This window comes from Schistocerca cancellata, chromosome 4 (genome assembly GCF_023864275.1).
Source record: "Schistocerca cancellata isolate TAMUIC-IGC-003103 chromosome 4, iqSchCanc2.1, whole genome shotgun sequence".
In the NCBI taxonomy this organism is placed as follows: domain Eukaryota; kingdom Metazoa; phylum Arthropoda; class Insecta; order Orthoptera; family Acrididae; genus Schistocerca; species Schistocerca cancellata.
The window spans coordinates 100375842-100401606 of NC_064629.1; positions in this window are offsets into that span (position 1 = coordinate 100375842).

Consider the following 25765-nt stretch of genomic DNA (forward strand, 5'->3'; position numbering starts at 1 on the left):
AGAATAGCCTTCAGCTAAGTCCATGGCTACGACCTAGCAAGGCGCCATTAACCATATCTGAGAGTGTCACTTGTATTATCAAGAGCGATGTACCACAAGGATGAATTAAAGTTAAGTAAACAGAAGCTCCGTACTTTTCTTTATAGCATTCATTAAGTATTCTGTTTCAGACCTCACGCCAGCCGGCGTGTGTGTACGCGTGCATTTCGGCTACTTCCGAGTGGCGTGGCTGTCTTGCAACGCCACAACAGTCTACCTGTTTGCTAACAGAAAAAAAGCAGAGGGGCTTCCAACCCACTGTCGTCAGAACGGACTACGGTGTCGTCGAATATGAAGAAGTATCGACTACCACAGAGATACTGCACAAAAAAAAGCACTATTGCAAGGTACCTGTGGGACCACCATCCCAGCCTGTTCAGTTGGAAACATCTCAACGAACGGTTCAAGCACCTAAATTCAGAGAGATTCTGAGGCAAAGCGAAGACTGGGCTGATTATTTCATTTCAGCGGTTTCGGTTAATAGGTAACCAGCGTATTTACCATTTTCTCTCCACCGAGGCTCATATGTATTCCGATTGATAGTAAAACTGTTTCCCAATCGCCGACGTCATGAGGTTCCCTACGACGAGTTAGTTAACACACTGTCAAATCATTTTAAATAACAAGTGCGTGTATTGGCTGCTTGTCATAAGTTTTTCAGATTCAAACAGCAGCCAGGACAGTCCTACAAGCAGTAGGTAACAGAAATTCGTGGCCTTACTAGACACTGTCACTTTCAGCGTACCTGTGGGTTAAGTTACAATGACATTATGATGAGAGATGCGATTAATCAGAACGTGTCTCATTCTCGTATTCGTGCTGCCATACTAAAGCATCTAAACCTTGACCTCAGTGGTGTATTGTCAATTATTGAGTCACAGGACACTGCCGATTTAACTGAGCATGATATTCAGACACCTGCAATAACTGTTGTCAAGAGTAAGACAGTTCAGGCGCCAGTCTCCCTTCCTTCCCATGGCCATGTGCGAACTGGTCGCATCTTCAGGCCGCAGCGCAGCTCGCACAATTGCTGAAGTCTTGCCCACATTGCTTTGCAACACATGATGGGGCACAGTGACCGTGTCGCCAAGACAAGTGTTCTACATGTGACAAACAACGCCACATAAAGTCGGTATGGTGTTACGCAGCTTAGACATTCCATGTCAGACAGTGATTCTAATGAGCTGTACGTCGTGTCTGTAGCCCAACGGTCCGCCGGTCCTGTTGCTGTTTCATTAGATTACCTGGACACTGACTCTGAACTTATCAGTCGACAATCCAGTAAGTTGTATATCAGTTGCGTGCATTCAACAAGTGTGTTAATTTCCAGTTAGACAATGGTGCTACTGTTACATTGCTCAACCACGCTATGTATGAATGGTTAGGTAGCCCACAGTTTCAGCAACCACATAACCCGTTGACAACATACAATGGACAACATATTCCAGCGCTTGGGGTCTACTAACATTTCTGGCATGGAGAGCTTTGTCCTTTTCGGATTGTTAATTCACGGGAAGGTGTTGCAAATTAATGTATATGAGTTTCTGACCAGTATTATTGATTTATGTGACAGGCACAGTTCTCTGTTCCATAGTAGTCATCCAAGGCCCAAAGGTTCGAGGCCCATTTCAGATTGAAAGACAACGCGCAGTTCAAGTTTTTCCATGCTCATCGGTCCCTCATGCATTATGGGATCGGGTTGGCAAAGAGCTGCAGCGATTGCACGACAGTGACATCATCAAACTAGTGTCAGTCAGTCAATGGCCGTCACCTCTGGTGACCCTTACTACACCGTCGTCTGGATTGAGCCCCTCTGAACGCTTTAAATCAACCGTCAACCCACAAACTGTTGTTAACTCTTTTCCGTTGGCCCGCCCTGAGGGTTTTATGGATAAATTAGATCAGGATCCTTTCCTTTAAAAACTTATTCGCATGAGGCCTACCGTCAACTGCCTTCAGATATAGAGTCAAAGAAGATTTTCGTGATCAACACACACAAGGATTATTCCAGTTTCAGTAGTTCTCACTTGGCAGTGCTTCCACTCCACCCCAGCTATTTTCCAAAGGTACCTTGAGCAACTGATGTAATAACCCCGCGCGGTCTGAGACGCCTTGTCATGGTCCGCGCGGCTCCTCCCGTCGGAGGTTCGAGTCCTCCCTCGGGCATGAGTGTGTGTGTGTTGTCCTTAGCGTAAGTTAGTTTAAGTTAGATTAAGTAGTGCGTAAGCTTAGTGACCGATGACCTCAGCAGTTTGATCCCATAAGACGTTACCTCTAATTTCCAATTTTTTCACAAGTACCTCATTGTTCTAACTATTTAGACGATACAGTCATATGCCAGCAGAACACTTACAAAATTTATAGAAATTATTTCAACTGATGTCCAAAGTGGGACTGACATGCAGCCATTCTAAGTGTTCCTGCTTGGTCACTGAGATTGAGTATATTAGCCACGTGATTAATGTGCATTGCATCCACCCGTCACGGTCACACTCAATGGCCATTTACGGCTTGCCTGCGCCAACCAAGTTATCAGAATTGCAAGCTGTAATGGGAAGCTAACCTGTTACATCCATTTTATCCCAAATGCTGCTCAGAACGCGGTGTCTCTAAATTGGCTGCATCACAAGGGCGTTCTGTTCGTATGGTCGGTTGAATGTCAGACCGCTTTCTAGCGGCTGAAAGACCCATTACTAAATGATCAGTGGTTTGGCCCTCTCTCGCCTCAGCAATCCTGTCATTCTTGCAGTAGATGCCTCATCTTATGGCGCTGGTGCAGTGTTGTCACACCAAGTGGGATCCAATTACATGTCCCAGTTGCGTCAAAGATATTGACCAATGCCCTCCGCAACTACAGCCAGCTTGAAAGGAGGCCTTGGCTATCATTTATGGGGTCACGCACTTCCATCAGTACCTGTACAACCGTCACTTTTCTCTAGTTACAAACCAGAGACCACTGGCGGCATTGTTCATGTCCTCCCAGACTGTCCCAGCATGTAAAGCGCAGAAGTTACAACGGTGGGCACTTCTCTTGTCCAATTACCAGTACAAGTTGTTGTATCGGCCCACTACCACACACTCCAATAGCCGGACGAAGTGTCCGAGGGATTCTAGGCGCTACAGTCTGGAATCGTGCGAGCGCTACGGTCGCAGGTTCGAATCCTGCCTCGGGCATGGATGTGTGTGATGTCCTTAGGTTAGTTAGGTTTAAGTAGATCTAAGTTCTAGGGGACTGATTACCTCAGAGGTTAAGTCCCATAGTGCTCAGAGCCCTTTGAACCATTTTTGAAACACTCCAATACTAACCTTCTTCGAGGCTCCCTATTGGCATTCATGCTGCATTCTTTTCCTTTGAGGACTCCTGTCGTCACATTTATTCAGAAGAGATTCGGCTTTTGGAAGATTTTCCAGTCACCTTCCCCTATGATATGTAGGAGATGACGTTGGATCTGACAATGCAAGTTGTGCTCGAGTTTGTTCGTTTTGGATGGACGTGAAGCCTGCGATCCGGAGGTTCGTCGCTACTTTGCTCATCGGTGTGCTACCTCTGTACAGGTAGGCATCCTCCTGATGCACACCAGAAGTGGCAATGGAAGAGTCATGATCCTTCAGTCCCTCAAGCTGGAAGATCTTCAGTTATTGCACCAAGGACTTTGGGTTATTGTCCGCACTAACCAGTTGACAAGGCGCCATTGTACATAGCCAGGAATGGATGCACAAACAGGCCGTGATTTCACAGTGTGCAATACATGTAGAGTACCAGTCCACTCCCTCACAGCAGTACTTTGAGCTGCCATGTCCTGAAGCGTCTTGGCAACGCCAGCACATATATTTTGCTCGGACATAGTGGAACATACGCTGGCTAGTGGTTGTCGACGTGTGTGGTAAGCTTCCCTTCGTCATTCCAATGAAGTCTACATCATCAGTCAGCACAGTATCAGCTGTTCCGTCAACCATCTGTATTGAAGACTTACCTGAGGTAATAGTCTCAGGTAATGGGCCGCAGTTCACATCTTGGGAGTTTGAACAGTTTTGTGCAGACACTGGTATGCAGTATGTCCTTACAGCGCCCTTTTATCCGCAGTCGAATACTGAAGCCAAATATTTCGTAAAGACCTTCAAATCGCAGTTGAACAAGCTACGAGCCACCCACATATGGAACCAGGCTCTGATAGATTTTCTGTCACTGTATCTCTTCCTGCCCAAAGATGGTTAGTCGCCAGCGGACCTCCTGCGTGGTCGACACCATGTGACTCTGCTCCATTTGCTATTTCCACTGCAGAGACCTTGTGTCCCTCCTTCCAAGACACAGTTTTGGCTTCAGAAACCAGTTTTCTTTCGTGTGTTTGGCAGGGGTCAAAGATGGGAATGGGGTGTGGTATCTGAGGTTTTGTCCCGTTCACCCGCATCAATCACTTTCAGATGGGGTCGCACAAGCGGCATCAGAATCAGTTTCAGGCGATCCAATCCAGAAATTTGGCCAACCACTTTTTGTTCACAGATCCAGCATGCAGCTAGAGCGTGCATCAGCTACCGCCACAGGTGCAGACATTGCCTCTGGCAGCACAGTTGCCTCTCCAGTGAGAGACACCCATCGACGTCGACTTGGTGCCGCCGCCAACGTCACAGTCGTGCTGGCAGCCTGTGACGAACTCAGCAACAGCGTTGCGCCCGGTCGCCCGACCGTGTGTCACAGAGGGCCCAGACATCTGCAGTGGCCCACCTGTCACGTCGTCTCCCTCTACGACTACGGCCGCCTACACGCATCCTGTGGTTGCTTTCGCGGTCGGCGTCTACAGCCACGGGCAGGGTGGATAGCGGGGCGCGAGTGGGTGCTCAGCGCCGACTGAAATTTCGGCGCCTACCTCACCAATTTCGTCGGCACACCGTCCTCTTCCCCTACTACCTCCCCCTCCCCCTCCCCCGCCCACCGTCGTGGCCCATCTCCATATCTGACGCTGGGGCGAATGTTGGTGGGGAGGCATGCGCGTCATCGAGCATCGACAGCAGTGCAAGAAGTATCAACCACCACAGAGATACTGCACAGCAAAGGGCTATATGAGGTGCCAACGGCTAGGAAGAAGGCGTACCTCCCCTAGTTGTGAGGCCCCATCGCCGCGTCTCTGACTGAAATAGTGTCGACAGCGGCCAGGAGGGCAGTTCTGTTTGACGTCGGATCTTGTTCACTTCCAAGAAGTTCTGGTCGGAGTAACGTCGTCGTGCTGCCTCCGGGCTGTGACACACTCCGTGCCAACCTTCAGGGAGGGAAGAGCTTTCAATCTTCTGTGAATGGTGCCTACATGCCAACGCTGTCAGAACTGTGGCAACAAGTGTCTACGAAATTGTGTTTCCTAGTGATTGTAGTGAAGCCACTGTACGGCCATTCTGAACTTATATCAGTCCGCCACTCAGTAACTGTGGTTGACTTGTTCCCGGCGGAGGTTCGAGTCCTCCTTCGGGCATGGGTGTGTGTGTTTGTCCTTAGGATAATTTAGGTTAAGTAGTGTGTAAGCTTAGGGACTGATGACCTTAGCAGTTAAGTCCCATAAGATTTCACACACATTTTTTTGTGGTTGACTTAGAGTGTTCTGAACCACAAGTTCACATGTGCAGTTTCATAGCTACAGCCGAGCCTGGCGAGCAAAGATAAGTTTAGTTTGTAGTTAATAAAGTATTACCTATTCAGAGTGTTCTAATTAACTGTATTATTAGTAGCCACTTCAGTGTCCTAGAAGTCGGACACAACAAAATGGTTCAAATGGCTCTGAGCACTATGGGACTTAACTTCTGAGGTCATCAGTCCCCTAGAACTTAGAACTACTTAAACCTAAGGACATCACACACACCCATGCCCGAGGCAGGATTCGATCCTGCGACCGTAGCCGTCGCGCGGTTCCAGACTGTAGCGCCTACAACCGCTCGGCCACCCCGGCCGGCTCGGACACAACATTGACGAAGTCACAGCATACAAATGTAGAAGATATATTTCCGGTTTGGGAGCTCCAATAAAATGAGTGGAACTTGCTATAACTGACTGCTACTAAACTGTCATCTGTCATCCAGTTCTCGTGTGCTGTAAAAGATTTGACTGCAGCAGGAAAGCGCAGTTACAGCGGCGTTAGTGATCAACAACAAGCCAATAGTGCTGACGCACTGCTCTCAAATCATTTCATTCAACGAATAACACATCATGAAGTTCGCTCAGATAGCTGTATATATTGCAACCCTACGTCACTATATTAGCATATATACTGGCGGCGATGTAAATACTGTTTGCTAATACAAATTTCCAAATGTGGGCTGATGTTTCCCCCTGCTTAGGCATGTCAGTGTAATACTTATGTTGTCTTTGTTGGAATCAGTGTTAAGAATCTCCACGTAGTTTACAGGTAGATGATTAAAATTGTATGCCTACAGAGCATAATTTATAAGCCTTTGTCTGCCGTGAGTCTCAGGAAGGGTTATCTGTGCACCAGTCAATTTTCGGGTATTCTTATTACCCCACTAGACAAAAAGCAGAACGTTGTCAAGCAGCACGCAGTAGCTGTTTTGTCAGCTAATAATTAGCTGACACCACGTGGGCTTAACTGGCACAGAGTACAGAGGACGCATTAGAAATACTGTTTGTTATAGTTTAACAGACTTAAACAGTCTTGCACAGGATCAAACACACTATCTGTTTGGTAGTTGTATGTTGTAGCTTCCAGCCTGGTAATACGATGCTCGTTAGACATGGAAGAAGGAAAAGTTTCCCGTAGTCGCATGTGTGGTCACATTATAAAATGTATAAGGTGATTACCAATAATTTTACTTTCTTCAGGACTTGTGATCTAGCGCATAAACTTATTGCCTACCTTAACTGCACAACTGGAGGTCATCCACATTAAGAGGTCTATTCCAGATGTCTTATGGGTGTCCTCAATCACATTGCTGTTTCCCTGGCAGTTTCCTTTCATGCAGCAGTTGTATTTTGATGTTAGGTAGTCTTACATCTCCACTTTTTTAAATACTTGGAAAAATCTTACGTTATATCCAAATTCAAAAGGTATTAATCATCTACATTAAGGTGCCGCAGTATTCCAGGTAGCTCTTTCATTAGAAAACCCACTTTAACGTCAGCTAATTCTACTTTATGTGATATAGCTGTAGGATATTTATATTTCCTCAAAATGGATTCCAGTTCTTCTTTGGCGATTGGTTCCAATATTTCTCATGCTGTTACACTATCGTTCCTGATAGGAGAAGTAGTGTTAAGACGATGGGAACGACAGTGTGACAGGAAGGGGAATACTGGAAACAATCAGCAACGAAGCACTGGAATCAGTTTCGGGGAAATATAAATATCCTATGACTGTGCCATATAAAGTGGAATTAGCCGGCGTTGAAATGGGTGTTCTAATGGAAGAGCTGAATGGAATACTACAGCTGCTTAATGTAGACGACAATTAACTTTTGGACTAGGACATAAAGCAAGATTGTGTCCTGATTTTTAACAAAGTGGAGATGTAAGACTACCCAACATCAAACCACAACTTCTGCATGGAAGGAAACCGCCAGGGAAACAGCAATGTGATTGACGATAAGACATCTGAAATAGACAGCTTAATGTGGATGACCTCCAACTGTAGAGAAGGGACATTAATAAGTTTATATTTCAAATCAGAAGTCAGATAGTAAACCACGTTATTGGTAACCACCTCATAGATTTGATAATGTGTTCATATATGTGACTGCGAGAAACTTTCTACATATCCCTTGGTTAAGCAGCGTGCTATTACCAGGCTGGAAGGTACAACATACAACTACAGAACGGGTCGTGTGTTTGACCCTGTGTCAGAAGTATGTTTGAATGTGGGTATTAACTTGTGCTTTCTTTTACATTGCAGACTTTTTTTTTACAATATTATGACATCAGACAGCGTTCTTCATGTATGAACCCAAAGGAGCAATGTAAAAATCTCACTTTATCGTGCTGCTCACCTAGTTTGCAGATATTTTAGAGTTTTTTCAACATCTTAATGTGGATGTGGAAGTAGAGCTAACTGTATTTACGTCTTCAGAGCTTGTAAGATAGTATTTAACGTGAAAATACTATTTTCAATGTATAAGAATTCGTATTTTGTTATTTATATTTTATAAGCAAATATTGGTTTTTAATTATTTGTATAGAATTATCCTATGTACGTGTCCAATAGTCCATGGCAAATTATACAATATAGCTTCAAATCAAAGGAACCAACATGAGTACTGGTGAGGCAGGTCTTAAACGAATTTTGGAAGTCAGTAATGAAAACATAGTTATGGAGCAGAGGCACTCATCAACTCATCATGCAGCACCATACACTGCACACATGGTGTACACAGCATCAATTATTCACTAAGTGCTTCATGCAAAATTTGCAGCAGTGGAGGGTGCGAAAGAAATATGACATGCATGTGATGTGTAGTCACATCTCGCTCCCATTAATGCAGTGCAGGGGAGGGAGAGGGGTGCTTCATTAAAATTGGCTGAAGTGTGGTATGTAGGGAGGCCCTCCCCTCCTTGATCTTGGCACATGGCAGGATGCCATGATTCCTGGAATGACTTGGAGATAAGAAAGTGCTGATACTTATGTCAGCAAAATATGACATATACAGTTGTCTTATCTGTAATATGTCCCCACAGGCAAAAAAAAAAAAAATGCTGATACTGAAGTCAGCACTTTTCAGCACAGAACTCTCCTTGCCACACTACTTATGTGTGCTGGGCTGGCCAGTGTTTCTCCAATGATAGCACACTCAGCCCAAGAATCAGAACAAGCTCGATTGGCCGGTCGTCATTATTGATCAGTGATGACTTCTTTTTCCTCAGTTTTACTGTGTGGTCAACTCCATCAGAAGCCCTGCCAGAAATATAAGATGTCACAAGTTCTGCTGTCAAAGGTGTTGGCTAGCGTATTCCACAATGTCAGCATTCTCCATCAGTTTTCTTATATCCTGAATTCTCTCGTCAGTTCTGTAGCACATGGTCACTGATCTGAAGGGCGGAATCGGCGGAGGAGCAGGTCATTGCCCCGGTAAAGTTGTGTTGTAACGCCTTTGCCATAATGTAACATTAAAGCCAGTTATGTGTTAACTGTGGTGTCACCGCCAGACACCACACTTGCTAGGTGGTAGCTTTAAATCGGCCGCGGTCCATTAGTACATGTCGGACCCGCGTGTCGCCACAGTCAGTAATTGCAGACCTAGCGCCACCACACGGCAGGTCTAGAGGGACGTACTAGCACTAGCCCAGTTGTACGACGACTTTGCTAGCGACTACACTGACGAAGCCTTTCTCTCATTTGCCGAGAGACAGTTAGAATAGCCTTCAGCTAAGTCCATGACTACGACCTAGCAAGGCGCCATTAACCATATCTGGAGAGAGTCTCATTTGTATAGTCAAGAGCGATGTACCACAAGGATGAATTAAAGTTAAGTAAACAGACGCTACGTACTTTTCTTTAGTGCATTAATAACGTATCCTGTTCCAGACTTCACGCCAGTCGGCGTGTGTGTACGCGTGCCTTTCGGTTACCCGTCACTGTGGACTGGCTGTCTTGTCAGTCCACTACATTAACAATATATTTGTACCTTCGACAGTGCATTACTTTACATGTAACACTATTATTTTATTTAGAAATGTGTTTTAAAAATGAATAAGGAACGTGTATCCTAGGAAATTGTTGATAATGCCACTAGTACTACAGGTAAGTCCCCCCTCCCCCCCCCCCCTATATTCTGCTGATTCTTTTAGATTGAAAAAGAAGTATTTTATAAGGTGATCTGTGAATCTATGCAAGTGACAGCTGTTTTTGCTTCACTACATTTATTACAGTAAGGTATTTACTGTTTTCTGCAAATTGTCTTAAATGATTAATTGTGTCATTTTATGCTCCTAACATTCGTTTTTTTCCTCTTGAATTTCAGTATTCTTCTAGAAAAACTGAAATGAAATTCAAATACTTTGAAAGTCCTCTAAACGCTCCATTCGACCCTTGTGATGCACGTGACGTCACTGGGCAGCTCGCTGCTCCTACTGTCATTATGCTAATTCTCAGTGATGTCTTGTTTTGGAAAATGATAGATTATAAATGATGTATAGTTCCATACTGTACAAATAAATCTATAAAAACTACTGAAAAGTTATTTTTGAGTGTCCCAGAGAATTAGATACACAAAATTTGGTTGCATCGAATCGGCAAATTGCCACCACGCCGAAACACAAGTTCACTAACTGCATTAAAATTGTGTCGCACTGTGAAGTTAACATTAACTTACTACCGAGATAGGAGGATAGCGTTATTCAACGAAATTTAACTTCTGGTGAAAATTGTCGTTTTACCAAACTACACTTCAGTTGTTCGGTAGTTTAGTTGTTACAGCGGTAGAATGTCGAATTTTACGGGTTGATGTCCGTGGATAACCCGAAAGAACATTTTAACTTGTTTACAAAATGACTCCATAGTCCTCGCATATAAAAACCAAATCACAATCGCAAAACTTCACCGCACCAATCAGAAACAGAATATTATTGTGTTTTCCTTGCTGTTTACACGCGCTTACATTTTCAATCGTTGTTCACACGCTGTACTTTGAAAAAGATATCTTCTAGTTAATGTGACTACACACTTTTTAGTTTATTAGAAACAATGTTTTTATCTTCATATTTTCCAGCTAGTATCCTTATTGCAGTTTCATCATCTTACACAAAGAAGAAGTAAGTCTGCTTCAGATGCCAACGTTAGTTTACACAGGGCTTACGTTTGTGTCACCTGCATGCTGTACACGCTTTATATGTCTCCGTATAACCTCATCGTCCTGCACCTCATTGTACTGGGAGAGTATGGTGTTTTCTTCACTACTAGCAATACTTTCCGAAAAAGTGAATTGTTGGTTCGCAAAGTAAATGCGTTTATCCTCCGTTTTCCATTTCTCAGACTAAGACTTGATCCTTGCAGGATCTGAACATGTAACTTCTTTATTTGCCGACGGATATGTTACCCGTTGCGCCACCGAACGCCAGCTGCGAAAAGATTTCTACTGAGTTTCTTCTACAGAAGAAATCAGCAGTAAGTTTTACCAAGAATAATTTTGTTGTGTTTTGGGTCATAGCTCATGACTGACAGTTGACATTTTAGTTATAATATACGGACCCATTTTCAAAAGTTCTACAATTCCTTAGTTCTGAGCGAGTTTAATGATACTGCAGGGAGCAGGGGAAAGAAAGTCCGTCCTTGCACATATCTCCACTCTGAATGGGTGGAGAATAAACGCACCAACTTTCGCAGGGCTTCCACTATCAGCGTTCACAAAATTCCTTTATATTGTTACTTAAAAGTTTGAATTGCATTTTCCATCAATAAATAGCTAAACTGATGGCAGAAAAAGTACTTACAAACCTCGTAACTTCGGCTAACGCTCCTAACACAGGTATAGCTTCGTCTTACTCTTAGCCTGCGACGTCACCAGAACATCAGCCAATAACACAGCGTTTTCGATCGTGTGACAAAATATTAATATTTATTGATTTTTAAACTTAAATTACACAAAAATAACGGAAATTTTGTGAGAACATTGACCGTAAATGCTATTTAAATGTTATAATTAGTCAGAACAACAACAATCCGAACCATATTTTTAACGTGGCAAAATAGCCTATGGTGTTTCTTGTCTCATTAGTGGGCGCCTTACCTGATACAATCGTTACATTAAAAGAAGAGAAATCTGACATTTAAAATAATTTCTAAATCTTTAGTTTTAGTTGACATTCATTTGTGTGCTTTATTGAACGTAGCTGCTGAGATAAATAACAGTGTTTCTCAGTATAGTTCAGTAACAAAAATATTTTAGAAGACATATTTTTACGGTTTACAGTAGATGTCAATGGAACAGTAGCGTTATGTATCTTGAGGTGACCTCTTTTCCGGGTAAGATAGGATTCAATATAGTACTGGAACCTGCTTGTTGTGCACTAAATAGGAAGTTATATTTTTTTACCACCTTCCTATTTTGTTCTGCAGTTTTACTACTCAGTTTTGCTTAGACACAGTGATATTGTTACCACAAAAGAAATTTAGCAGTTACCCTCGTCATTGTTTTACAGCAAAGACGTTGCTGTCACTGCGTTTAATATCTATAGAATTTCCTTACGGTTACGGTTTTTTTATTGTGACTGTTTACTATAATGAAGCATTTTTTAAGCTGTGTGCGAAACCAGTCAGTAAGGTGATGTTTAGGTACGTTAAGACGCATGTTATATACTCGTGTACAAGACAGGCGGAAATTTTAATATGTATGTCAAACAAGTATGAATTCTTGTTCAACTTCACAGACGATGTAAATGATTTGTAGAACATTTCGAGAATGCTATAAGCTCAACCAAATTTTACTAACCTAGTTGAACGGACATAAATATATCTGCATTAAATCAAAAGACGTAACTCTGCACAGTATTAGCACACAGGCTTTACCGTTCACGGCTGTTTAAATATTTTTGAAGACCTATCGGAAGCATACAGAATTTTTATACAATTGTGTAACGCGATTCACCAGCAAATCAAGTTGCAGTGCGCAGTATAACCCTCAGACTCGGGCAAAATATCCGAAAATGTTGCAACTTAATATTTTAAAATTGGGAATGTCATCGTCAAGTGTAGTGATCCACTCTACCGTGTGATCCAGTTAAAAGTACACGGTAGGTGTCTCCTACCTTTCTGGAAGTTTTTCTCATGTTGTCCTCGTTTCCACTTAATTTGCGTTCCATTATTAGCGTTCATTAAGGTCTAAATGATATTTTTACATGGTTCGATTGCACAATGCCATGGTAATCGACTCGTCTTAAGAGAAAAGAAAACTATGTAAATAAATAAATTGCACTGGAAGAGTAACTCTGGGGCAGAAATACATGAACCAATAAAACACACCGATTTCGAATCAAAGGCAGTGTTTTATGTGTACTCTCACACTCTGCAGTACAATCACGCTTACGTCTGATAATAATGACTAACATTACATAATACAATGTTATTTTTATGCGACGCTCCGGAACAAAACGGAGAGAAATACGTTAACCGTTATTGTCAGCGTAAAACAGTTTGTGAATATATTCCAGACTAACAGATTAGAAGATGCTGTCGCAGTACGTAAATGGTAGTGAACTAGCCATGGAATCCCAGCACCTCGTGCTATTTTATTAGAGCGTGCAGTCAAGTTGACGCTGCCGATGCCCTTTGGCGAAGTCACCCGCATTATATACGGTATTACATTCCGCACGATCTCTCTTGGTGATATGGGTTATACGGCGAGACAATGGATACAGTCAAGGTGACACTGGACATCGCTAGGCTACTGTGCTGGAAGAATATCTCTGCGAAGGAAGAGGATCTTCTGCCAGATCCCTGCCAGAATTATAGACGCAGCGTCACTACCAATGGCTACGGCGAAGAAATCTGCGGCATCCGAATGTGGGAGCCGATTTCCCTCGAAAATGTAGAAGCCTATTTGATAGGGTATTACTCAGTTAGGATAGTCTTCGACATATACGATAGCTGAGGGTATACTGATTAGATGTATTCGAGATAGTATTACCAATCTCTACCTTGAGGCTTTGTTGTTAGTTTATGACTGGGTATCTACCAATTTAATCAGCTTTGTCTTCTTTATGAGAACCTTTACACTGTTGCTTAGGACTGACGATGATGACTGCAGATATTTTAACAGTAGCATTTAGTGACAATAAAACTGAATATGTAACAAAAATAGTATAATTACTAGTAACTGGGAGCAATGGAGTGGTTGACAACTGTAACCCATCGATCAAACGGTGCACGCTATCCGTGGCTCCAAAGGAAGATCAGGTAAGGGCGAAGGAGGGCCCTAGAATCTGAGAACGCATACACATTGAGACACACTCGAAGCATTTACTTAGATAGGCAAAGAAGGGGAAATAACGTTGTAGTGGCAAATGTATCATGCATTCCTTAGCAGACATTGTCGGAGACTACCTCTTACAGCTTGCTCCTGGAAGCATCGGTTGCAGGTATTACTCTCATAAAGCCTGTAACACTAGAAAATGGCATTTCATTTTCTACTTCCGGTTTGACTTACCCCGATGAATTCTGGTAGTACAGTAAACTCATGTTAGAATACGGACATTCAAGGTTTCTTTGCTGGTCTCTCTTTATGATGAATTGCACTGACTGAAGACCGGCATGCGTGATTCTCATCGACAAAGGATAAGATACATAAAGATTAAGAATTCAGATACGTAGATCGCCAGTACACATTGCCTCCAAAGTCTGGGGTACCCTGATAAGACGTAAATTTTTCCCGTAAGCAGCCTTTAGATTTTATATGTCATTATATCACCAGTACAAACTATTTTCGTTCAAAAGTATATTGAAATTTGTACACGTAAATGATAGTCATCTTAATGTGGGTAATTTGTAATAGGCTTAAAACTCTGAAGAGATAAGCGAAAGACATTTCTTTTCTTTGTGACAACTGCCACATCTCAGACGTGGTTCTTTATTTGTTATGGGAAAAGAAGGAATGGTCACCGCTATTTCTAGATTTCGTAGTGCACATTTTCTTATTTCCGAGTCTTTATTTTGATAAATTATATTACAACGACTTTGAGAAATGGCTCAGAATAGAAGTGAAACTGTCACCAGATGATGGAGTAACAGCAGAAAATCAGTTAGTAAAAGAAAATAGTAAATAATGTAGAAGATTACACCAGTCTTGTGCACGTTTTCGTTCATAATAGCCCCAAAAAATAATCTTATCTGCCGCTCCCCGTCTGCTTTCAGCGACGGTGCCGTCCGGTCAGCGCCCTGGGGACCCATCTACTGGCTCGCCTCAGCCCCAGGTGTTACCGACGCTGCCTTCCATTTTGCCCCATGGCGACGCGCCGCCGCCGCCGCCGCCTGTGCTCCCGCCAGCGACGCCCGCCGTGGACGCGTCGTTGCAACCGCCGGGCGCCTCCCTGGGTCACGCGCCGCCGTTCGCTTCCCGTGACCAGTTGTCTTCCGCCATGGACTTCTTGCCCGCTCCGGACCACATGGCGTCTTCGCCCGTCGGGTGCTCCGACTCGATGGAGGTCGACGCTTCGGCCCCTCCTGTCTCTATACGGGCGCAGACACCGCATGTTGGCGTGCACCCTGGACTAGGTTTTCAGGCGTTTCCTAGCTCCCCTCGGTCCGAATGGCAGGGTGCGGGTGGCACAGCCTCGCCTGTTGTTAGGCTCCCCACCTCGTCGCATACGTCAACATGGGGTTCTCCCCACGGCGGGCGGATGCCTTATAACACAACCGTTCGCCGATTTGCGGGGTAGGAATGTGGTGTCACCGCCAGACACCACACTTGCTAGGTGGTAGCCTTTAAATCGGCCGCGGTCCGCTAGTATACGACGGACCGCGTGTCGCCACTGTCAGTGATTGCAGACCGAGCGCCGCCACACGGCAGGTCTCTTTGCTAGAGATGGTTCACTGACAAATTACGCTCTCATTTGCCGAGACGGTAGTTAGCATAGCCTTCAGCTACGTCATTTGCTACGACCTAGCAAGGCGCCATTATCAATTGCTATTTATCTTGTGATGCCTGTACCGTCAGACTGATGTTCACCAATTATGAATTAAAGTTAAGTATTCCAGACGCTACGAACTATTTTTGCTACTGTAAAGACCTTGTCCTGTTCCAGACCTCACGCCATCCTGCGTGAGCTTAAACGCGTGCCCTTCGGCCTCCCGTCCTAGTGGATTGGCTGTCTTGCCAGTCCACAACATTATCCACGTCATCTACATGTACATATATTCACCGCAAGCCGCCGTACAGTGGTTGTTCGAGGGTACGCTGCACCACTACCAGTTATTTCCTTTCCTGGTCCACTTGCAAATCGGGCGAGCGAAGAGCGACTGTCTATGTTCCTCCATATGAGCGCTAATTTATTTTATTTTTATCTTCGTGTTTCGTACGCGAAACGTCCGTTGGCAACAGCGTAATTTTTCTGCAGTCAGTTTTAAATGCCGGTTCTCTAAATTTTCTCCGTATTGTCCCTCGGAAAAAACGTCGCCTTTCCTCCAGGGATTCCCATTCGAATAAACAACTAATACTGGACGATCTTGGTTTTTCCGTGCTACTGGTCCTAGTCCATTCTTTGAATGACGGTAAAACTCTCAAAGCGGAGTCTCGTGGCATCTAACGGGCTGCACTAATGTCTTATACGCAGTCTCCTTTACCGATAAACCACACTTCCCTAAAATTATCCCAATAAACCGAAGTCGACCATACGTTTTCCTTACTACAATAGTTACATCCTCGTTCCATTTCATATCGCTTTGCAGTGTTACGCCTAGATGTTTATTCGACGTAACTGTGTCAAGCGACACACTACTAATGATGAATTCGAACATGACGGGATTGTTTTTCCTACTCACCTGCATAACCTTACATTTTTCTACATTTAGAGCTAGCTGCCATGCATCGCACCAACTATAAATTTTGTCTAAGTCATCTTGTATCCTCTTACAGTCACTCAACGACAACACCTTCCCGTACACCGCAGCATCATCAGCAAACAACCTGTCTGCCAGGTCATTTATGTACTAAGAAAATAATAGCGGCCCTATCACACTTCCCTGGAGCACTCCTGAAGATACCCTGTGATGAACACTCGCCGTCGACGAGAATGTATTGAGTTCAGTTACGTAAGAACTCTTCAAGCCACTCGCATATCTGGTAACCTATTCTGTATGTTCATACCTTCTTTCACACCCTGCAGTAGGGCACTGTTTCAATTGCTTCTCTGAAACCTAGGAGTATTGAACCTGCCTGTTTCCCTTCATGCATAGTTCGCAGGAATTTTGCACGAGTGATGCTTTCTAAAACCGTGCGGATTTGTGGACAGAAGCTTTTTCGACTCAAGAAAATTTATTATAGTCGAAGTGACAATATGTTCAAGAATTTTGCAGCAGATCGATTTAAAGAATAATGGTCTGTGATTATGCGGGTCCTTTTTTTCTCTTATTATATACAGGACTCATATGCGTTTTTTTCCCAGTCGCTTGAGGCTTCGCGTTGGGCAAGAGATTCGCGATAAATGCAAGCTAAGTAATAGGGCAAAGCCGTAGAGTTCTCTTTGTAAAACCAGATTGGGATCCCATCCTGACCTGACGACTTATTTGTTTTCAACTCTTTCAGTTTTTTTCTACGCCATTGATGCCTATTACAATGTCCTCTATACGGGCGTTTGTGCGATGGTCAAACGACGGTATGCCTGTGAGAATCTCTTGCGTGAACGACATCTTAAATGCGAATTTTAAAACTTCAGCTTTCGTTATGCAGTATTCCGCTGCCACACCAGACTCGTCAACGACTGATTGGATAGAAGACGTAGACCCGCCCAGCCATTTTACATATGACCAGGAATTTTCTCGGTTTCTCGGCAGGATCTAACGTTGTGGTATTCTTCACGTATCGATCATTTTACAGACGCACGGAACTCTCCTAACTTTTACCTGTCGTTATTTGCGCGTTCTCTCATGAAACGAGTGTGCAACAGCCTTTGCTTCCTCTGCATTTTCCAAATTTAATTGTTAAACAACGGGGTGTCTTTTCCGTTCTGAATCCACTTGCTCGGCACATACTTCTCCAGAGTACGATTTACTATCTTTTTACTGAAAGTAAATCATTTAGTTCAGTGTCTAAAATGGCTGTTAACAACTACTTATTCGCTCCTTCTCGTAGAAAAACTCTCCTTCTAGATTGATTTATTATATTTAGTGACCAAAGTCGCTATGATGACATCATGATCAGCAATCACTGTCTTTATACTGACACCGTCGATGAAGTCAGACCAGTTTGTAGTTACAAGGTCTAAACATTTCCACTGAGTGTGAGCTGTCGAGCTAGTTGCTCAAGATAGTCTTTGGTAAAAGTGTTCAAAGTAATTCCGTAGATTGTCTGTACCCTCTACAATGGACATATAGACGTCCCAGTCTGTATTTGGTAGGTTAAAGTCGCCTCCAACTAATACTGGACGATCTTGGTTTTTCCGTGCTACTGGTCCTAGTCCATTCTTTGAATGACAGTAAAACTGTCAAAGCGGAGTCTCGTGGCTGGTAAAAACATCCAACAATTAACTTGAGATGTTATACGTGGCTAGATAACATCACTGTGACACTCAAATTCAACTAGCTTTTGTCAAATGCTATGAATACTTCCCCTCCGACAGCGTCTAATCCGTCTTCCCGATATACGTTCCTTGGCTTACTAAATATCTCATCGCTTTCTACTTCAGGTTTCAGCTAGCTCTCGGTTCGGAGAACAATTTAAGAGCGAGAAATTTGCTAGAGGTCAATATAGTATAAGAAAGTTGTTCTTCTATATGCACGCAAGTATGTTCCACATCTCTTCCTAAATCACTGGAACGATTTCAACCAAACTTGGTACATATATCTCTTACCGTGTGCAGTGAATCGCTGTGGGAGTAAGAATCACCTGCCTCTCAAAGGAGTGGAGGTGAAAAAGCAGTGAAACCGACGACGCGAGAATACCCATATTTTATTGATCATATTTGAACTGCGTGGAAATGAAACTGCAGGGGGAAATTCGCTAGAGACACAGGTGAAACATGTGTACAAATACAAGTGAAATATGTTAGACATGTGTAAAATACATGTGACATGAGCATGCGTGGACAAAGGCACGGGTAAAAGTTCATCCTAAAACACTGGAACAATTTCAACACTTAGTGACTTGCAACAAACTTTACACATTATTTCAGACTTTTAAGATATTTTTTCTCTGTGACAACCACCACAAAATGACGAAAGGAAAGGCGTTTATAGCTTACTACATTTTCGTTGCTCATTCAGTAAAACTGCCGCATCAAGCATGACGTTTTAATTTATTACTTCGTGACTACTACCTGTATTCGCGACATATTTTGCAGATAGTATCCACATATGCCGACGAATGTTCCTAAAGAATTATATCATTCTACAACATATCGTTCAGAAGATGTGACTCCATAAACATTGAACAGCGTGAAAATGAAACAGCAGGACGAAATTTGCTAAAGATACAGATGAAATATGTGTACAAATAGAAGTGAAATATGTTAGATGTTTGTAAAATACGTTTGACATGAGCGTACGTGGACAAAGGCACAGGTAAAATGTTCATCCTAAAACACTGGAACAATTTCAACCAAATTTGGTACACATACTTGTTATGATCTAGAAAGAGCCTTCTACTAGAGCTGGGGTGGCAACATGGAGGAAGAAGTGGGAAGGAGAAGATGGACACAGAATGGGGAGAGAAGGAGACGGACACTGATAGGAAAGAGGAGGATATGGACAAAGAGAGAAGAGAGGAGGAGATGAAGAGCGATAGAGAGAGGAGGAGATGGACAGAGAGAGAGGCAGGAGGAGATGGTCTGAAAGAGGGACAGGAGGAGGTGGACAGAGAAGATGGACAGAGGGAGGCAGGACGACTTGAACAAGAGAGGTGAAGAAGGAGGTCGAAATAGATGTTGGAGCAGTAAATGGCCAGGAGAGGCAGGAGTAGGTGGACAAAGAAGGGAGGAAGAACAGATAGACAGAGAGAGAGGCAGGAGAAGGTGACTGGAAGGGGTGGAGAAGATGGACAGAGGGGTGGGGGAGGAAATGCACAGAGAGATGGGAAAGGAGGAGACGTACTAATAGAAGACTGGAATAAATACATATCCAAGCAACTCCAGGTGTTTGTCCTTAGGATAATTTAGGTTATGTAGTGTGTAAGCTTAGGGACTGATGACCTTAGCAGTTAAGTCCCATAAGATTTCCCACACATTTTTTTTAACAACTCCAGGTATTCAGCTAGTTTGCGATAAAATTTTGACAATTCAAGTGTCTTTACCGTGAATGTGGTCTGATTTCGCTATCTGTGAGTAGTGTGGCGAGTTTTTATCATCAAAGTTCCTCAGACTACAGCCTAGGTTAAAAAAAACACATGAACTCCACAAGTACTCTGCCACTTGAGTAGCTGCTTTTGTTGTGTAGTGACCCATGGTTCATCAAAGGGAGTTCTGCATTTCCGTACCCAATAATACAGGTGCTGATATCTACAGCGGAGACCATCACAGTGTTGACGAAGCCTTTGGTTGAGACCTTCCATAGCTCCAAGCCAAAGGATCCTGATCACTTCTAAGAATAATGCTGCAATGTGCAAGCTCTGCTTGCACCCCAAATAGGAGACCAACAGCCTTCAGTACTTCCGCCAGCCACCTGTATCAACTGGGGAAGGTCTCAGAACCCAAGCAACAGGCGTCTTTGGTGCTGATTGAGCCCCAGCTTGCAGACGACTGCACCACCCTCCGCCCTGCACGCTTGATAGCCACATCCCGGATGAGCCCCCCCCCCCCTCCCCCTCCCCCTCCCCCTTGCAGATATAGCGAGGGCACATTGGCTTTCTTTGCAGTCACGAACGCTGCTTCCCTAAGGGACTTTACAACACCTTTAATGTCGGCGCTGCATTTAACTAGAAAACCCCTCCCCTGTGTGCTTGCTCGTATCCTGCTGAGGGACTGAAGGAATGGCCACCTGTGCACTCACAGCGCGAATGGGCGAGGCCAGACCGCCAGTCTCCACACTGCTCTTCCGCCTCGAGCGACACAAACGCATTACCACTCACCACTCACCCTGCTGTGAGGGCCTATCTAATGCGTCAGGTACACTAGCAGGGGCCTGGGTAGCAGTGCCTGTGGGCAAAGCAAGCGACACCTGAGGTGTCCCATGTGATGCGCCAAATTGTCCGCCACGGTTGCACCCTAAGGTAGCAACCTGAACAAGGCTCACCATAGCCAAAAGCGCATTTAGCTCTTCGTGAACTGCAACCACCGACTCCTACGTCAACACACAGCATGTACACATCCTATAAATTCTAACATGAGTAACTGAAGAATTAAACTATAGCAGCACTAACAGAAACCTAGATATAAGTTGATACATTGCTAATGTGTCACCAAAGGAGACTAATGCTTTAATGAGTGGTGTAGCTGGCTGTTTGGAAAAATGACAACAGATTGGCTGACTCTACACTTCAAATTAACAAAAACGCGAAATTGAATCTCTTAAATAGAAATATACCCCTAACAAAACATAGAGAAAGCTAAATACGTAACATGTCATGACTGTTATTTTGCACTTAAGCACAACTTATCAGTCCAGCAGCGTGTCATCCTCTTACATAAAGACAACGATCAATTCCATGTCATCGTACCATGTTTGCTTCAAAAGGAAATTCTTCACCTTCTGCTTCAAGGCCGTTGGGGCACTGTACACACAGTGTAGCTCACCCACCACCATTGCACATGGAAAAAATTTTTGATTGGCCCAAGCTGAGTGCCCCTTGGCAGTGTTTACATATTGCTTTTGTGGGTTAAAGCCGGAATTCTCGTTGGCTTATTGTTGTACACGACCTTAGCTAGTTTCCATTCGAGATGCCCATGCATTCCACCATAGCAGCTAGCACTATCAAGACTATGACGTCGCTCTTTCACATGGAGGTTGTTTCAGACAAGGAAACCTAGTTCGTATCAGCAGAAATTCAGTAGTTTTGTGATGTCAATGCCATCAAGAATGTGAGAACTGCACTACTTTGCCCTCAATCCAATAGTGAAGTGGAACGCTTCATCAGGACTTCCAATCAACAGAGGAACAACGTATGTGCTTCCCATACATGGAAGCAAGCCTTAGTGCACTTCTTATCGTCCTAGCAATCCCAGCCAGGCAATGCCACATTATCACCAGAGCTCTTGCATGTACGCCAGCACTGGACTCGGCCCATTGTCCACAGCGCTGTAATGGACGTTTATTGTGTTTGGTCTGATATTCTTCAGAGTTTTTTACACATACAGATGCTGGAAATGAGGCGTAATGACTGAAATCATGGACCACTCTTTGTGTGTTGTATAGGATCCCACTGGGCTGCAAAAACGCCATCAGATCAGCTTCGTTTGTGTACGATGCGTCATCCTGCCGCGAGTTACCTCTTTTCATATTCAATGCCCGGTAGGATCCCTTAGCCTCAGCCAACATCACCTCCCTCGGGTCCCACGCCACCGGCGCTGAACTAGGAGCCGATGGACGTCGATGCTGCGCCGTCGCCGTCACTGCAGCGTCAGCAGGTTCAGCCGTGGTGGCTGGGCCCCCTTCGAACTGTCGCCTTCAGGTGGCCGCCGTTAGAAGAGGCCTGGGCATGCATAGGTGGTCACCCTATGGAGGGATTTTCGGCAGATTTTTCCAGGTATCAGCAAGAGGAATATCAGGGTGCAGGCAGGAGCTTGTCATCAGCGGAAGTTTCGGTTCCTGCATCCTCAGTGGCACCTGCACTGGGACTCGCCTCGCCTCCTCCCCCCCCCCCCCCCCGGCGACCACTCTGTCATTACCACCAGTCACTGCTGTACACCACGATGGCTAGGATTTTTTTGTTTTTTGGGGGGGAGGAGGAATGTTTGTGCACTATTGATACCACACAACTAGTACACGTCTAGAAGTTGGCATGTGACTGCACTGACAATATGCTATTGGTTCCAAGACGCACCCTCTTCAGCCCATGCGGCCAGCGCCTCCACGGTGCTGACAAAAGCATGCCGCACCGAACTTTAGTATAGTCTGTCTCTTAGTTCAGTTCTGCCTGTGTAGTCGAAGCATCGCAAGTTATCCTTTGTTGTTACTATGGATATCGAACCGGCCTATGTCACAAGGCTAACTTTTGACTGTGCTCTGGAGCTGCTATTAACCAGTTAAGTAAAAGAAGTTTCTTGAACACTTCGTGTGCATCTCATTATTTCGCTCTCTGTCTGAGAACCCACCAACTTCTTGGCATCCACCACCGGGCCAACCAAACACATTTAGTCGTTCTGCAGCAATTTTTATAATGATAAACACATAAAAAAAGTTCCCAGAACTCCTGAAGATAGACGTTGACTGTGGATATTGTATCACAGATACAGTCCCTTTGACTGTTCAGAGATGTCACTAAACCCGCTCAAAGATGTAAACAACCACACATGAGCAGCGCCTATTAGACGGAAGGGGTTCGACAGGCGATCGTTTCCTGTCATGGCACCAGAAAGGAGGTACACGGTTTGTGTTGTCTGTAGTTCAACCATGCCTAGACGGACAATACCACGGTTCGATCCCGTCCGCATTGTTACTTTGTTCCAGGAAGGGCTCTCAATAAGGTAAGTGTCCAGACGTCTCGGAGTGAACCAAAGCGATGTTGTTCGGACATGGAGGAGATACAGAGAGAGAGGAATTGTCGGTGACATGCCTCGCTCAGGCCGCCCAAGGGCTACTGCTGCAGTGGATGACCGCTACCTACGGATTACGGCTCGGAGGAACCCTGACAGCAACGCCACCATGTTGAATAATGCTTTTCTTGCAGCCACAGGACGTCGCGTTACGACTCAAACTGTGCGCAATAGGCTGCATGATGAGCAATTTCACTCCCGACGTCCATGGCGACGTCCATCTGTGCAACCACGACACCATGCAGGATTAGCATCACGTTCTCTTCACCGATGAGTGTCGCATATGCCTCCAACCAGACAATCGTCGGAGACGTGTTTGGAGGCAACCCGGTCAGGCTGTACGTTTTAGACACACTGTCCAGCGAGTGCAGCAAGGTGGAGCTTCCCAGATGTTTTGGGGTGGCATTATGTGGTATATACTACAGTATTTCTGAATTTACGCCGCTAGTGGTCATGGAATGGGCCGTAAGGCTGTACGATACATGAATGCCATCCTCCGACTGATAGTGTAACCATATCGGCAACATATTGGTGTGCATTCATCTTCATGGACGACAATTCACGCCCCCATCGTGCACATATTGTGGATGACTTACTTCAGGGTAACGACATTGGTCCACTAGAGTGGCCAGCATGTTCTCCAGACATGAACCCTATCGAATATGCCTAGGATAGATTGAAAATGGCTGTTTACAGAAGACGTGACCCACCAACCACTCTGAGGGATCTACGCCGAATCACCGTTGAGGAGTGGGACAATCTGGACCAACAGTGCCTTGATGAACTTGTAGATAGTATGCCACGACGAATACAGGCATGCATCAATGCAAGAGGACGTGATACTGGGTAGTAGAGGTACCGGTGTGAACAGCAATTTGGACCACCACCTCTGAAGGTCTCGCTATATGGTGGTATAACATGCAATGTGTGGTTTTCATGAGCAATAAAAAGGGCGGAAATGATGTTTATGTTGATCTCTATTCCAGTTTTCTGTACAGGTTCCGGAACTCTCGGAACCGAGGTGATGCAAAACATTTTTTGATGTGTGTATGTCTCACACGACTTAAGGAATTTTCCTTCGATGCTTCTTCACATATTAGTCTCAGGCAGAATCTGCCATATGTCCTTTAATTTGAATCAAAAGGGCAGTACCATACTTCATATTGTCGTACATAAAATTATGAACCGAATATGTACAGATATGAGTAACAAATTTCTCCTTGTTTGGCATTAGTAGAATTTAACAAGTCTTTCATCAATTTGGAATCTGACCAGTGACATGCCTCTGCTATACCTGTTTTCTCCCCAGTCAATTTTGCTATATTATCTGAGCATCTGCAAGTCAATAGAAGTTTCGGTCTCCGATTGTTACCATGGACATTTTTCTGAATTTAAATGATTGGTTTCTTTCACCAACAATTCATATCACTGTCCTTATCCCCCATGCATATAAATCTAGCTTTACTATGGTAGCACCTCCACACTTGTGACTCTGAAGTACCTCTGTTTCTATCGGACCATACAACTATAGTGTTTTTCCTGTTGTCCACGTTGCATTGGCTGACTTGGAATCGAATTAGGTTCAGGAGCTGCTAAAAGCTGAGTGTCTACAGAATCTATTTCGTTCACGTATCATGATAGTCTGGTCAGATTTAAATATAGATCATACTTTTATTCAGTATGTTCTGTATTCGGATAATCAAGTGCCGGCTACCAGAGTAGATGTGTTACGATGATGCAGTCAAAACAGGGCATGGCCAGTGCCTCCACTACAAAATACTGAGGTCAGGGGGAAGCAGCCCATGGAATGAGTGGTGGAAATCAGGCGGCAAGTGTAATTAGATTTCACATGCCAGTCACAAACGCTACATGCAAATTTTCTAATTATTCAAGAAATAACTGTTGAGGTGATCTTGACCTAGAATGTTTAAGTCGATTTCAGGTTTTCCTTTATTCGATAGCAAGTTGTGCCATATTAAATGTGACGTGTTCACTTTCTAGGACTGTTCAAATGGTTCAAATGGCTCTGAGCACTATGGGACTCAACTGCTGTGGTCATAAGTCCCCTAGAACTTAGAACTACTTAAACCTAACTAACCTAAGGACATCACACACATCCATGCCCGAGGCAGGATTCGAGCCTGCGACCGTAGCGGTCGTGCGGTTCCAGACTGTAGCGCCTTTAACCGCTCGGCCACTCCGGCCGGCTCTAGGACTGTATAATTGAAGATTATGAGAATGAGTCTCTCAAGTGTAGAATGAATTAGACGACACCACGACACTGCAGCATGATGATGACATAGTAAAAGACGTAACTGAAATGATCATCAAAAAAAGTACAGCGTATACATGTGTGGACTAAGCAAGAACAGTCAGCTCAGATACTAGAAGCAAATACGAGCCTATTTT